General features: G+C 32.5%; 1 protein-coding gene across 1 annotated transcript in view; it reads right to left on the bottom strand.

Moving 5' to 3' along the window:
* The window catches only part of LOC129987882 (calbindin-32-like), a 424,993-nt gene that overhangs the window by 55,719 nt on the left and 351,562 nt on the right, over nucleotides 1-17,712 (bottom strand). The gene's annotated exons all lie outside the window — the stretch shown is intronic.

Below are 17,712 nucleotides of genomic sequence, written 5' to 3'. Positions count from 1 at the left end.
ACGGGCATAGCAAAAGAGAAAACAGTCATTCCAACTTTGAAAAATCGTTTTATGTACAATAAAACGTAAAATAAACAGCAGGAAATGTTTAACTAACTCTTAATATTTTAGTATATCACTCAAAACTAACCTAAAATGCATTTTGTTAATGAAAACAGAAAAGTGCTTTGTACTTACGAGAGGCGTCAAGGATGCACAGAAAAATGAATACATATGTACTGTTTTAATATTGTAATGCATTATGTAATTACAAAAGCATAACTGTAAAACTGCACCTTTTTGAAGAAATCAGGCAAAAAAAAAAAAAAAAACCTTTGTGTGGCAGGCGCGGATAATCGGGAGTCTACTGTATTTAAAACGTCACTGTGTGTGAACTTTAGAAAAATTTGATTCATAATTTGATGAAGATTCACACTTTAGATCCTAAAACTGCGAATTAAATATCATTTACCTAAATTGCTAGGCTTTTGACTCATCACATGCAAAACTATAGACCGACAGATGATCCACCTCTTAACGGATTTGGTGTCAAATTTCATAAGCATCCTCATTAAAAATGTTAAATTTGTGTATTCTTATAATATTTATTTATCTGTTAACATTATTAGTAATCGTAGTCACTTCTACATGAACAACAGAATAGACAGACTTTCAGTGAACAGATTTTGTTCAAAATTTGATACAAATGTACAAATTTGGGTGGAATGAACATAGGTCAAATTTCATCTGTCGAACTCAAAGCGATTTTGAATTATGAAGTTCGCAGACAAAGAGACAAACAAACACATATAATTCCAAACATTTTTGGAAAGATATGCCTAAAGCCCTCAAATTCATCAAAATCTCTAGTTTGAATATTTTGGTAACGATACTTTCCTTTGTATATCTATGTATACTTCGTATATTAAAAAGTAAAAAATAAAAATGGCAAACATGTTTTCTAACATTTAACCCTTTGTATGCGGAAAAGTAACTGGATATATAATTATTCACTAATTACATATACAAATAAATGCAGTTGTTTTGAGATGAGTTTCTTTGAAAAATGAATTCTGCATCTTTTTACCATTCTGCAGGTATTTTTAACAATTAAAATATATATGTTTTATAGAGTTCACTTTAACCCCAATTCACCCTTTCGAGATGGATATTAAAATTATATCGACACTGGAGGATTGAGAATGGTTAAAAATGATGAAACTATTCCTTCATAAATAAAAATCACTCATTTCTCTGGTAATTAAAAAAATGGAAGAAATTCACAAAAGATAAGATCAATAACGCAAACCATTTAGGGTTTATAAAACTGGATGTTAATCTAAAAAAGTCATAGAAATAATACTTTTTGGTAATTTTATTTTAAAAGAAAAATGCAAGCACTATATTCTCTATTTAATGCCAGAAAAGCATTCAGGCTTATATGACAAGCTAAAAAGCATAAATTATGTTTTATTTTTTGTCAAACCATTCGAACCCTTCAATTTATTTTAAAAAGAGAAATGGGGTAGGCACATTTTCTTGAACTAGTTTATGAGGGCAGCTATAAAAATACTATACTTTGCATCTGAGGGAGAATAACTCGTCTCTTTGCGACGGCCGCAAAATGCCTCCAAAGCCACTTTAGTTTTCTTTCAAGGGGGCATTAAGTCCCTGAACGTTCTGACTCCAGACCGGATCGAAATCAATTTTCTCAAGAAGGGGGCATCGATGCATAGAGCAGAGTGGTTTTATGGGGCATGAAGCGTGTTTGTACGATCTAAAGAGCGTAAGGATGACTATCTAGGTCTATTTATAGACCATTTATAGCGCCTATGGGATTGAATTTACAGAGGACATTTGCAAAGGAGGTTGCATTTAGCGATTTTAGAGCTGATTACCACTCCAGTTTTTTGAACAGCAAGTATAAATGCAATGAAATGAACTCCACTGGAAGCATCTCTGATTATTTAGATCTACGTTGTACAGTCTTTATAAGATGAATGACGTTTAATACTTTTTAAAAATGAATAGTAAAAGAGAAAAGTAGTATTAAGAACAATTGTTTAATTTTATCGTATTATATCAATGATTTTGAACTGCCTCATCAGTTATGGTGTTTGTCGTTTCTTATGGCATTTGCCATGGACAAGCCCGCTGTTACGAAGACAGAGATTTTAAGCCGGTGGGGGAGCGTCTCTTATTTATTCAGTAGCGCCAACTAGGTCCAAGAGTACAACTTTGCTACTCACGCATCACTCATTCGCTTGCACAACCCCTTTTTACAGGGGGGCAGATTCAGACATCTCACAGATAGGACAACGGAAGAACAACCATGCCCAAACCGGGACTCGAACCCAGGAAGCCCAAATCACCGGGAAGACGCGTTACCCCTATGCCAGGACGCCGGCCTCATCAGATATATTTTGCACAAATACTTCGACCGATAAGTAAAAACAATGGAAGCTAATATAGATAGTAAATTAACAAGAAGAAAGCAAATCTATACGAACAGAATTTTATATATATACAGTGGCTCCCAAATTTCTAATGTATATTTTGTCGTTCTTATAAATATTAGCCCTAAATAGTAATGTTAAGATCAAAACGAATAAAATTAAAGAAGTAAGAGTATAGTGTATACTCAATTTTGGGAGCCACTGTATATACATATATGATTAAAATATAAATGCATAATGCATGGAGTCATTTTTGAATCGTGCAGTAAACTGTGAAAATAACTCAATAATGGTTTCTCGTGCAATTATTATAATTAGATAAAATGCAAAGTATTTATCGATGTCACAAAATAAGAAAATAAAACAATTAAAAACAAAGTTTATGTAAATAGTTCTAGAATAAAAGTATACGAGAGTTGAAATATGCAATGACTTTCTTGAATGCTCTTATTTTCTACGGATCAAATTCAATCCATTCCCACCCCTTAAAAAAAAGGAGCCATTGTTTAGGTCACAGTGATTTTATGAAATGTAAAACATATTTTCTTTGAAGGATAAAGAGGAGCTTAAACTTGATGAGATTAAACTTAAGACTATGTTTGGAACTGATATCGAATTTGGATATTTTAAAGCCGATCAACCTTCCCGTTCTTTAGTTTGAACAATAAGTTTTAAGGGAATGAGCCGAATACTGTCAGAAACAACCACAACACGTTGCAGGTTTGCAATTTGAAGCTGCATTTATGAAAACACAAGTTAATTCGTGATCTGTCATCAATGCGTTAACTAGATGCAAATTGTGAGATTGTCAATCAATCGAAAGATGCCTGTTGTCTTTACAAAATGGTTAGGAAACGATAAATACCCAGCCAATATTAAGGCTGTTATCTTATCTGGATTATATCTGTCATTTTCAGCAACATCCATATATGTGTTTAGCATAAGCAAATTTTGTATGAGAAAATATTAGAAACTGACTTAGATTTGCATTAATTTAAATGTTCATTTGTAATGGCTAATATTATCTAATTTTTTGTCCGTTGAGAGTTTAGTCTTATCCTTGCCTACAGTCTAACTTCTACTCGTGCGCGCGCACACACACACACACACACACACACACACACACACACACACACACACACACACACACACACACACACACACACACACACACACACACACACACACACACAATTTGAATGATGCAAATACTGTACGGTATGCAAAGTGATGTATAAAGAACGGAACGCAACTCCTTGCAGGGCAGATATTTTGACATATAGCTACAAAATTTGGCAATGAAAGTGGAATTTTCCTTAAGGAGAATAATTCGTTTCCAAATCTAACTGGTAATGCGAAACACTCGATAAACGAAACATTTTTTCCCCATAGGAATCCATGTGAAATAGAGCAATGCGTTCCATTACAAAAACTCATTTAATATAAATTTATAGTTATGTGATTATTTTGAATACATGTTTTTTTATAAGAAAATTGCCTTAAGTCATTTATTTTTGGCTATGCTTCAAAATTTGACGTAATTGAGACACAGCAACATTGTTAAATAAATGTGTTCCTCACATAGTTATTGCCTTAATAAAATGATGTTTCTCAATATCCGATCCATTTATATCCAATGCTTTAAACATCCCCCTTATTTCTCTGGATGGTTGATGCTTTGTTGAATCTATTATTTCCACCTTCAGCTTTTTTTCTATGACACATAATGCAGCTCCATAGGTCTTCGCTAGTTCTGGCTGTATTCTTGCTATAGTTCACCGATGTTTTTGCTATTCATCTTTAACCCTATATTTTGGGCCAGACACAATTCTATTGATTAAGATTCTTATAGGCACTAGCTCAAAAGGTCTTTGAGCTATCATGCTCCCAGATAAACAGATATAATTCTAACAATATGGGTTTCGGACACAGGAAGATTTGAAACGTGGAGATTTGTCAAAATCTCGAGTTAAAATTTTCTGATGATTACAATACATTCTGATTGTATAATCATATATGAGAAACTGAAAAAAAGTCCGAGGTAGCTGATCAATTTTTATTCGAACATTTAACATACCATATGTTAAATGTTGGAAAAAAAAGAGAAAATATATGGTACTCGAAACAACAGAAAGAATAACGTACTATAATTCATGTGTAAGGCTAATCCTACGCATAAGAGGTTTCTATATTTCTCTTATGTATAAATGGATTTTCAGTTTTTTTCCAATGCATAAGAAACCAGCATTTAAAATTCTAATGAGTCCTACATAAAAACTTAGTTTAAGCCTAATTTGTCTTTTGAAATGGTTACTAAAATTACACCGACAATGGATGTTTAAATAAATGAAAAATCATCATAAATTAAAGTATTAATTTTTTTTGGCGATTAAAAAGAAAGGCACTAAAAAAAGGATCAATTATGCCTATCATTTCTAATATTATAAATTAAAATTAATTTGAAAAAAAATGTAGAAATTAAAAGATTTAAAGTAGTACATTTTTAAGATGAGTTAAATACTATATTCTTTCATTTAGATGGGTAAAAGTATTTGTTGTAATTACCTTTCCTTACTTATATATATATATATATATATATATAATATGACGTAAGCCTAGGCACGGGTACATTGGCTTGTAGTTAATACAATGAAGCTCAGCGACAACAAACTAAGGGAATCAAGATTAATGCATTATCGTGCTACATTACTTTGGACTAGAAACTCGAAATTCAGCGAAATTAAAAAAAAAAAAAATGTTTTTTCTAATATATTTGCCTGATTTCGAAATCTTCAACAAGCATACCTAAGAGAGATAGTTTTGAATAATTGTTATTAGCATCTTATTAGATGTGAAACACTGCAGAACCCATTCCAGATGAAAAATATTCTTTTATTTTTTCGTGAAACAGCTGCGCCATCTGGGGAGAAGAATAAGAACTAAGCAACGGTAACGGAGCAATAATGAGAGAGGGTGTGGCCGATATTTGGTGATGGTGACAACCCATCATGGTGATGGTTTCACGAACAGTGTTTTATTGGCTTTAATTTGGAAGTTTCATATTTTAGTGTTTAACTCTATGAGTCTATCTTTGAATCATATCCATGTACATTGTTTGTGTAAAGATATGTTAAAAAAACCTTTGAAAGTCTATAAAAACTAGACTCCCTGGTGTTTTTCCAAATCCAGGGAAATGTCAGTCTGATTAAAAAAATATTTTTTTATATTTTACAAAAAAAAAAAAAAATCAATTTTTTAATGCGAAAATTTGTAGTTGCATAAAATTAATTTTAATCCCTAACGATATTTCTTGGTGTAATAATTGAGCTTATCATGTATAAAATTGCGAAATGTAAGAAGTCTGAAGATGATTCAGTTTTGATATAAAATTATGAATTAATTTTGTTTAAAGAATAACTTTAATACTCTTGGTTTAAGAAAATGGAAATTTCTCTTATAAATGGTTGGAAAAACCATTCTTGGAAAAGGTTTTGCGAATTTTCACTTTAACGTCCAAATCAGAAATTTCATGCAGCTGGGTTGCCTTTGATGAAGCAATTAAATTTATTCCTTGGTTGCTTGATTTGGTTCTGAGAGATCATCTTTACAAAAATGATATTGCTGAAAATGCTCCTGACCGAACACACAAAAAAGTTGAAAGAATATATATATATTATGGTGGTAAAATTTTGTAAATGCAGATTCTACACTTGCTGATAATGTCAGTTTTATTCTATTGCAAAAAGCTGCTATATAGCTTTCAGTTTTTGTAACTTGCTATCAGGAATGCAAGTGTTTGGGCTTAAGGTCCGTTTATTTGAATCTAAAATATAAACACAAGTTTATATTTTAGATTCAAATAAACCGACTTTGTATAAAATGGAGTCCCCATAGTTATTTTGAATTAAAATTTGTCATGTCTTGCAAAATTAAAATTTATAACAATCACCGCGGTACTTCCAAAGATGGAATGTGTAATTGCAACGAGCAATTTATTTGCTGGAAATTTTTAAAATTTCAATCATAAGAAAATAAAATATTTAATATTTTTAAAAATATCAAATTTTCTTAGTTTTAAATCGTGTTCATAAAATTTTGCCTCCTTTTACCTTCTTGTATTTGTAGCATAGAGACTGTATAGTAATTAATAAAATATTCGAACTCAAGTTTTTGACAATTATTTACGTTTTAGACTTCCTAGAGTTCAAAAAACACATTTTTAGAAAATGTCCGTCTATCTATCTGTGACAAAGATAACTCAAAAGTGCTTTGAGCTACATGGTTGAAATTCAACATAAGGTTTTTACAATAAATTTGCATATTTCTAAAAAAAAATTGAGTACAATCTGATCAGAAGAAGCTCTTCTGTCCGGGTTTTCGTATATAAGTTAATGTGATAATTACAAAAAGAAAAAAAAGTTAAGTAGATAAAATTCTGTACATATATCTATAGTATAGACACGTATCAAAGTTTGAGTCAAATCCAACAAGGAATTGACCGTCTGTCGGGCTGTACTTTCAGGAACATGTAAACGCGTTAACTCAAAAATGCAAAGACCTATCAAATTTGGTATGGGATTTTGTGACTACAAGAGTAGTTTTGTGTCAAAATTTTGTTTCAATCGGTTGAGAAAAACACGTCTAAACCAAAAATTCGGATTTTCGGATACTGTTAACGATATTCCAGCCAAATTACTCGCCAAATTAATTAATCGCCAAAGATGACACGAGATATTTAATATTTCGTAGCAATTATATTGAAATGCCATGTAAGGCCTTCTAAAGGATAGCACCTTTATGAGAAAGTACGCAAGAAAGTTTTAGGGAGACAAATCCCGCTGGTTTCACTCAATTTGTAATCTATAGCATCCTTATTAACAATTTGCCAACAACATTGTCATATTATCTCATAATATTTAGAATAGAATTTCGAAGAAATTATGGAAATATCGCAAACTATATTGCATAATAGGGAGTACGAAGGTCAATGTTCATCGAATTGAAGCCGAGATCAATTTTCAAATATCTTGGCGAAATAATAAAAAAAAAAAAAATTCGAAGTTTTCTAATGTTTGAAACATTTTTGAAATGTTTTATATTAAATTAAAATAATATATTTCAATCCCTTGTCTCCCTGCTTAATATTCGATTTTTTTTAAGTATTCCGGCAGGAACAAGTATTACAAAGGAAAACAAAAAAATTGAGCTGACATTGGAATGGTGCCAAGACGTTTCTCCTTTAACAAATGATCTAAAGGAATCGATTACTTTTGTCCTTTAATTTATATCGATTGTACATATAATTTTTGTATGAAAACAGAAACTATTATACTTATCTAGACAAAACTGTCAATTTGATATCGACAATCTTTATTTTTTCAATAACGCGAAGTCAATTATTGTTATCACTATTCAAAAAGTCTAGACGATGTTGCCAATTCATTTCAATGGCTTTTGGCTTTGCTTTTCTTCAACTTTAATGAATCGAAGAGGCATTTTAGAGAAATTATAATTGGGAAGATGAAAATATGTCGCCAAAATATCCCCGTCACTTTTCATTTTGATTTTTTTTCAGCCGAATAAAAGGTGTCCCAAAATTAACACAAAATTTGAATTTGACGCCCTTTGTGAAGTAAAGTATTGGCAAACCTATTAAAAAAACCACCTGATAGTTTTTAGTTTTGACAGCTAATAGTTTAAGGTTAGTAGAGTTTAATTTAGTTTAGTTATATTAACGGCCCGTTTAAAGCAACACTAGGGCTATTTTGGGACGGACCTCGTCATTTTGAACCGCGGTCAGATGACGAGGACGACACCTGAGCTGGCACCCCCTCTACAAACCACACCACACCAGCGGGAGGTCGTTTGGTCATGCCGGATTTAACGTGCAACAGATCCCCTTACACGACGGTTCTTCGGTGGAATCGGGTCTCGAACCTGAAACCCTCCGGTTCCGAAGTCGAGACCTTACCACCAGGCCACCGCGGCCCTTAAGGTTAATAGAAATGGAGCGTTACACGATAGAACGTGTTAAGTAAGATTTGAATTAAATAATAAAAAAAAACTATTTTTTTCTTTTAATTGTTATCTTTTTATTGAATCGTGAAGTACACAGAATAGGGTTATGTATGGAGTAACACATAGGGTCAGTAGCCTCTACGGATTTGCTGGCACATGCTGGCACTCTTCTGTCGAAATTTTCCATGACCATTTTACATGACTGAATTTCGTTGCTGCAGCATTGAATTTCCCCCTTCAATGCACGCGTGCTTGTGCGTTTGTTGACATGGACCTTTGATATCAAATAACGTCATAAAAAATCTAGTGGTGTTAAATCACGCGATCTAAGGGACCAATTCTCAAAATTTCCGAACTGTGGCCACCAGACTTTCATTATTTTTGAAATATTGTTCAACAATGAAAAACGTTGTTCCATCGTAATATTCCATTTTTACTAATCTTAAACTACCAATTGTAAAATATTTTTAATAGGGTCGCCAACACTTAACTGTACGAATGGGGACAAATTCAAACCTTGCGTTATATTTGGAACACCCTTTATTTGTAAGAAATATTTTAGAGAAATTTATTATTGCGAATGTTCGGAAGTTCACATCCAAGCTGTTGAATTTCATTGTAAATTTTAATTATAATTGATATTTGTTCATTTCTGCATTTTTAAAATGTATACAAAAATAACAAATATGTTTAAAATTTGAGTAAAATACTGAAAAAACTTTTCTTGATTATCGTAACTCCAAATTCTTTCACTAAGAATATTCAATTGCATAGTTCTGAAGTATGAAAAATATACAATCAGTAATTTTTGTAATATGAAAAGAAAGCAAGTCAGCAGTGTTATAAACCGAAACCAACATCAAAGATGAAACATTTTATTTCATGACGTTTATTGACTATTTATACATTTGAAACTGCTTATCTCAATGGGGAATGTCAAAAAGAAAATCTCTTGCTCAGGAAATATATGTAGAATTAATTGCCTATCGTGTAAAGAATGCATGTCTAGTTCAAATTATATTGTACAAATAAAAAAAAATCACTGCATTGAAATATCAGTACAGTATTCTAGTGAATTGTTGCTTTGAATTTATTAATTATAAACTATTTCAGGATTTTTGTGTCTCTTTTATAAAAGAATAACTTGATTTAATGGATTTTGTCGAATATAAACTTTGGATTCTAAGGCATCACAGACAGAAACAGAAACCAAGTCTTTTCTTTCGAAAATTCCTCTTTTTGAGACCAAATTTAAAATCACATGGACATTGGAGGAATGATAATGAATCTGAATGATAAAATTATCCATTAAAATGAAAAGTATTTTTTTCAGCGGTAATGAAAAAAATGAGGAAATACGTAAGAAAAGATTCGTCTGCTTAAATATTATTACAAATTTGTGGCATTGCTTCCTCGTTCAGTAGGTCTTATGGTAAAGAAGATAGTTTTACAGATATGATAATGGTTGCTGAATGGATGCTGATTCTGTTACCACGACAACCTACCAATTATTTGGGAACATGATGACAAAAATGAAGGACCCAGAATATTTTAGAATCTTGGCGATAGCTTCATTAGAACTAGATTTCTGTTTTAGAAGCTTGTTTTCCTTGTCGTGAAAGCTATAATAAATAGAGCTGAAGGGAGTTAGTATTGAGGAGTTGAATCGAGAGGGAGTCAGTTGAGTTGAGCCGAAGCGAGAAGTCGAACGTGTTCTCTCTGAGTGCTTTGTGTTCTTATAATTGCTTATTACCAATTCAATGTTTATGTTCGGCTATTCATTGCAAGTGCTATTTTGTCTGTGCTTTCTCTACGTTTTTTTTTTTTTTGAATTGTGATTTCGTGTGAAAGAAAGCATCTTTATCCGTTAATGAGGTTGTTGGATGTTTTTCACCAAACATGCTCACGCAAGCACACAGACACATATTGGATTTTGGAGTTTCTGTAACAGCATTATGGGACAACATTTAATCTAACAGAAATAAAATATTTAAGATAACATATTTCAAACGAAAGATTCAAGGACTTCATTCCTACACTTAATAAAAAAAAATTTTTAGCGAACATATGCCAAGCTAAAAATATTTAAAATATATTTTGTTTTTTGTCAAACCATTGAATTTTTCTGCTATTTGAAACATTAAAATAGACGACAGAAAATTTCTTAACTTGGTTTATGGAGACAGCTATAAAAATAGTACATTTTGCTCTGAAAGAGAGCTTAAATCGTTTTCTTGCAACGGTCGCATAATGTTTTCAAAATCTCTTTAGTTTCCTTTCCATTAGGACTAAAACCCCTCTTGAATGTTCTTACTTCTTCTGAATCGAAATCAATTTTCTCAAGAAGAAGCATCGATGTATAGGTTTGGTGGTTTTTATGGGGCATGACGCGTGTTTGATATACGAATCTAAAATCGTAAGAGGGCTATTTATATGCCATTTACAGCGGTAATGGGGTTAAATTTACAGACGATATTTGCACCCGACGGTTACATTTAGTGATTTTAGAGACGATTACCTCCCCCGTTCTTTAAAGGGGAAGACCAAATGCCGGAAGATGATTTGTGATGGATCTTTAACTGGATGCAAACTGAGGAGTCATAAACAAGAAGAATGATACTTGACACATTTTTAAGATGAATGGAAAAAGAGCAGAATCATTTGCCCATTTGTGTGTTTAATATCATGTTAATGCATTTTGAAATGAATTTTCAGATATGTTTAGCATAAATACTGTCATACGTGAAAACATTAAAAGTTGACATAAATAATTTAATAGAAAAAAATGATTATTTTTTAATGAATATTTTTTATTTTTTTTTAAAAAAAATGAGTAATTTTTTTTTAAATCCCTGATGTAATGTATTACATCTAATGTAATTCAAATACTCTAAATGAATAATTTGAAGAGTCATTTCAGAATAATGCCCTGAATGGGTGAAAGTTTTTAATAATGGCTTCATATGACGTTAGATAACATTCAAAATATTTATATCCGTGGCGATGTCGCAAAATAAGAATTAAATGCATTTAAAAACATCAAAAACATAGTCTAGGAAGCGGTTTTTTTAAAAAAATATATGAGGGTTTACACATTAAAAGCACTTAATATTTCTAAAGAAGGCTATAACTATATAGTTGCCTATACAGATATCTATATATGCAACTATAGAGCATATTGTTACGGAATTTCCGGGGTTCATTTGGATAGTGGAAGTTATATGGTGTGAAGAACGCTCAATCAGCAGGCGGCAGTAGAAAATAAAACAACGAAGTTTATTTACACGAAGACACACAGGACAGCACAAAGACGACAACTATATACAGCACAGAAGACGATTATATTCAACCGAGACGTGCAGCAACAACAGCATACACAGAAGCATACAACAGACTCTACTGCAGACAGTAGCACACAACTTAGTTCAGCACTAGCTTCACTCCGTCGCTGCTCCACTTATCTCTGAAAGACCAGTTCTTTAACGTCGGTTCCGACTACTTTCCCCTAGCAGAAAGAGTGGTGGTGGTTGAAGGAGAGCCCGCTTCCAGAGAAGCTATCTCCTGTAGATGGCGAAACTTTGAGTAAAGTGACTTGGCTTTACATGAATGGCATTGACTTTCTCTGTTCTTTGGCTTGAGGTGGTTGGAGTGGAACTGGCTCTACTCTGCGTAGCAGAGTAGTCCCCTGATGGAGAGGGAGAGGTGGGTGGAACGCCGTCCAATAGGAATTCAGCAGCAGTGGGGAGGGTGAGTTGGGTTGCAGTGCGGATCTTAGTGTGTAGCCGGCAGAGAGTTTTGTTTACATTTTGAGTTAATCTATTGTTTGTTCAGAGCCAATAAGCATGCGGTTCACAAGGGATGGAATTAAGTTAGGTTAAACATGCCAGATGGTAAAGTTGATATGAAGTGATTTTAGAGTAGCAATACATTCCTTGGTCTATTATTATGGGGTTGCGGGATATATTTTTCGATAGCTTGGATTGCCTCATTTTCGTGTTCGTCTAGTTTTTTAAAGAAATTTGTGGCTATTTTCTTGATGGTTTGTTTGAAAGTTGGGTACATGAGGGCTTTGTAAATTTCTGAGCTGGGCATGGCCCAGGTAGCACCACATATCTGCCTGATAATTCTGTTCTGTTGTCTTTCTATTAATTTCAAATTAGTTTTAGCTGCATGTCTCCAAACTTGGCATGCGTATGTCAATATCGGACGCAAATAGGCTGTGTAAATAAGCATTTTAGTGTCCCTGTGCAGCTTTGAATTCCGAGAAATTAGGGGGAAGTATTTGCGCGATTGAGCTCGGAATTTATCCTTTACGTAATTAAAGTGTGCCCTCCAATTTAATTTCCTGTCCATTATGACACCTAGGTACTTGACTTCCTGAGACCACGGGATGTACTTTCCTTTGATTTTTACTCTTTCGAAATTTTTATCTCTTGGAGCTTTTTGAAACATTACAGCAATTGTCTTATCTGCACACCGGTTCTCTCCCCTAGCAGCTGCAGCCGCCTCCTTTTATAGGTCCTAGGAGGCGGGGCTAGAAGCCTCTCAACCAATCAGGAACGTTCGAGGCGTATCTCGGTTCCTACTGGACGGGTCGGGAAAATTCTCGATGTTTCGGGTATAATCTATTTTGGCGCCAAAGTCGCCAAATTCGTCGCCAAGTCGCCATAATGGCCGCCAAGTTTGTCGCCAAGCTCTGGAACCTCCGATGCGACCCCGGACTCCATCCGGTACAGATGACTGTAAAACATTCTTTCCGAGGGTGGAACCAACTATGCTGGGAAGCAGCATTACAAATTCGTAACAATATTACTATTTGCTATCTTCTATATCTATTATATTTGCTTTGCTTACTAGTTGCATATCTTCATAAAACTTTAGGTCATGGTAATAAAAAAGAAACATATCAAACATCTTATTCTCTCGTATAGAGAAAGTGCGATTCGAACTTGAGACTTTGAAGAACCTCTACGTTTTAGAGCTTCCTTAGTTCGTAAAATACATTTTTGGAAATTGTCTGTTTTCCCATTTGTCTATGACAAAGATAACTCAAATCTACTTTGTTCTAGATTTATGAAATTTGGTATATTGTCTTTACATCAAATTTGTAGATTTCGATTAAATTTTGAGCTATACGTTAATTAAATTTTTGCTTTCATTTTTTAAAAAATAACTGTTTTTAAATGCATTTATAAAAATCTACCTATTTTTATGCAACTTTGTTAAATAATAATGAGAAAACTTAACTTGAAACTGGCTAACTCTTAATATTTGCTGTGATAACCAGTGTGTGACAGAAACATTACAGAAAAGCAAAGTTTTTACTAATTATTTTAAATTCTAAAGAACTATTTTGAATTCATTAAATATAACCTTTTTTGGACATTTGCATATTCAATTTATATTTTTATTTCATTTATACAAGAAAGAACTTTTTTGAATCGGAATTTGCCCAGTGCACAAGTAGCCAACGTTTGGATTACAAAGTGATCTGGACTGAATCTCACTTAAATTCTAAATCGACTTTTTGAAATAGAGATTACATTTGCAACAACATTGCATGGCTCAAAATTATTCAAAATTATAAAAACATCCATCAAGAAGGAAAGTGTTCCGTTAATTAATGATTAAAAATAATTGAAATTCGCAAAAATAAACAAAACATTAACTGTTTAGATATTGCGGAACTGAAGTTACCCTGAAAAGAAAAGCAGAGATAACAGATTTAAGGAATCACATTTTGAAGGCACGAGCCAACTATTACATTCAGGTATTTAATATAAGAAAAGATTCCAGGTTCATATTAGAAGTTAAAATATATAAATCAATTATGTTTTGTTTTTCGTTGAGCCATTGAACTCTTTAATTCGAATGAAACAAGAAAATGAACGAGGCAAAAATTTACGAGATGGCGCTGTATGACATTGTCAGCATGAGAGCAGATAGAAAAAGGCTCTAGTTTAATTTACTTATATTAACGCCCCATTTTAAAGCAACACTAGGGCTAGTTTGGGACTGACCCCGTAATTTTGAACCGCGGTCAGATGGCGAGGACGACACCTGAGCTAGTACCCCTTCTTCAAACTTTCGCACCACACCAGCGAAAGGACATTTGGCTCCGACGGATCTAACGTCCACCAGACCCGCTTACATAATGGTTCTTCGGTGGAATCGGGTCCCGAACCTAAAACCCTCCGGTTCTGAAGACAGACCTTATCACCAGGCCACTGAAGCCCAGAAAAATGCTCTAATAGTTATAAAAAATGAGTTTTCCTTTGTGTAAAATCGTGTTCTCTCAGGGAAGACACCCATACAGATAATAAGCAAAACCTTATCTAACATTTGATCCAAATCGTCAGAACCGACTCCGAGATGCACAAAATAAATTTGCATATAAACAAGAATTGCTCTTTTAAAGTTATAAGATATAAGATTACATTTTTAATATTCTGATCTTATCTTTTTCTATAAAATATTGTCTCGGTATTTTTTTAATAAAAATCTTCGTTTAAAATTTTCCACCGTCTATTTTTGAAATCTGATTTTCTTCCGTTCATTACATTTAAAAGCAGACGCCTCCAAAAAGTGAAAGTCGTTTTTATGTCTACCCTACGTTACGAGACTAAAATATATTCAAAGAGAAATTCCACAAATAATACATTTGAGCTACTTTGCATGTAAATCTTTTAAATTGATAGCTAAAAGTACTATATTCTCGCATTTTATACCAGAAAAGCTCTCAGACTCACGTGACATGCTAAAAAAGTATAAAAATATAAATTTATTTTTCCTCAAACTATTAAATTTTCAATTTGTTTGAAAAAAGGAAATGGACAAGGCAGATTTCCGTATTCTAGTTTATGGAGACAGCTATAAAAATAGTGTATTTTGCTCCCAAGGGAGCATAACTCGTCTATTTGCGAAGGCGGCAGAATGTTTCTAAAGCCACTTTAGCTTCCTTTGCAAGGCGACGGAGTGGGGACTTAATGCCTCTGGAGATTTTTTATTTCTATAGGATCAGAATCAATTTTCTTAAGAAGGGGTATCTACCCATAGGGCTGAAGGGGGGAGTTATGGGACATAAAGCGTGTTTGATGTACGAATCAAAGAGCAGAAGGAGACTATTTATAGACCATTTAAAAAGCCGAGGGGATTAAATTTATTGGCGATATTTGCAATCGAATGTTACAGTTGGTTAATCGCCAACTGTGAGAAAGGTGGTTATTCTTTCCGCCTTTTGTTCAAATAAATAGTAACTGTGAGAAATAATTTCATAACTGTGTATGAAACTTCTTCAAATAGATGCAAATTGTGGAGTGCCGGACAAAATGAGACACATTTAATACTTTTTAAATACTTTAATTACACTTTTAATACTTTAATGGAGAACGTGTAAATCAGTTTACAGAAAAGTTGTGTGTTTAGTTAGTATCATACCAGTGGTTTTGAACCATATGGACACGGATGTTTAGCATTGTTTCCGTATCGAAATCTGATACGAAAAATAAATCAGCAGGAAAAAAAAATGAATATTATATATATCAAGGTTTCTTTTTTTTACATTAAGAATAATGTAATGAGAGTTATGTAATTTATATAGTGTGGATGTATAGAGAGCAAAATAATTTTTGTATAATCCATAGAAAAAATGGAAATAGTTTAATAACCTTTTGTCAGGTCATTATCTACATAAATAAAATAAAATAAAAAATGCCCTTTGTTTATTTGAAACGTATGAAACTCCACACCTCGTATCTGAATCAAATCAAACTTGTAACACACATTTTTTAGCACCTGCAAGAATTAACAGCCCTTTGCTTTTTGCGGCCTTCCTGAAAGAGGGGGGGGGGTGGTGAAATAAGGGTAATATGCTTTTACGATTTAAATTCTTTAAATCATTTCTTTTATTTTATTTAATTGTTTAAAATTAGTTTAAACACAATTCATAATAATTTCTTTTTACTTTCTCTCATAAGAAGTATAGAGAAAGTATTTCATTCCTCAAAAAATTCAAACAAGAATTTGACGTATCTCCATGTTTTAGACCTCCCTCAGTTCAAAAAACACATTTTTGGAAAATGCCCGTCTGTCTGTCTGTGACAAAGATAACTGAGAAACAAAGATAACAGACAAAGATAACTTTGAGCTAGGCGGAGCTAAATGCTGAATTCACGCCAAAAGTTCACATTTCGTAACTATTGTACGCCAGTGGCATACATAGAAATCTATGGTATAGCACCTTTATTAAAGAGTGTACTAGAAAGTTTTATGGAGACAACTTCAGCTGGATTTTTGTTGAAATATTAATTTGAATTTACTGTCTAATACTATATCACATTCATACCTTTTGCCATTATTAAAGAAACTAAAATTGTTCCCACAATAAATACATAAACACATTTTATTTCCAAATATATAATTTCTTTCATGCTTGTTGCCATTCCATCGAATGAACATTACATTTTGTTCTATGAAAATTATTTAATTTACTGAATTTCATAATTGTTAAATTCTGTTTTAAGTAATAGTTAAGAGATCTATGAGTATTAGTACATCAAATATTAGATTAATTTTAAGACAATATATCTTTTAGGCTTTTTACTTTTAAATTTGGTATTTTTTTTATTGTCACTTATTTTGTATTTGGTATTTGCCAGTATCAACTTAGAAACTTCCTATTTCAACCGAAACAAATAGATGTTATCAAGATGTAGAGCAGGAATTTCAAATAAGGTATATATATATATATATATATATATATATATATATATATATATATATATATATATATATATATATATATATATATATATATATATATATATATATATATATATATATATAATGATATTTTAACTCTAATTCCAATTTAATTAATTTTAAAGATTTTATCTTAATTTAGCCCATAGTTACTTCATCCTAAAATATTCTTTTATTTCGTGATCCAATTACACTGTCTCTACTTAATTAATTCAAGAGAAGCTTTGTTAAATTGCTGAATCAGCTAAAAGTCTACCTTTCCCACACTCCGCGTGAAGAGACAAAATACTGCTGACGATACAAATTCTTTTTTAAAATCTTCCCTGTGTTTCCCCTACCTCTTCAACGCGTGTAACGAAAATCCCTCTCGAAATCTCATTATATATTAGCACTATGAAGAAATATTTTCCCTATCAATTTCTCTGGTTATATAAGACCAGGGATAAAATGTCTAAGAGCTTTTCCCTCATTCTTTTTCTCTGTCGTTCTGTGTCCTCAT

Source organism: Argiope bruennichi, chromosome 10, assembly GCF_947563725.1.
Source record: "Argiope bruennichi chromosome 10, qqArgBrue1.1, whole genome shotgun sequence".
NCBI lineage: Eukaryota > Metazoa > Arthropoda > Arachnida > Araneae > Araneidae > Argiope > Argiope bruennichi.
Note: the sequence above shows the minus strand (reverse complement) of the source record. Positions and strands in the feature narration are given on the sequence as shown.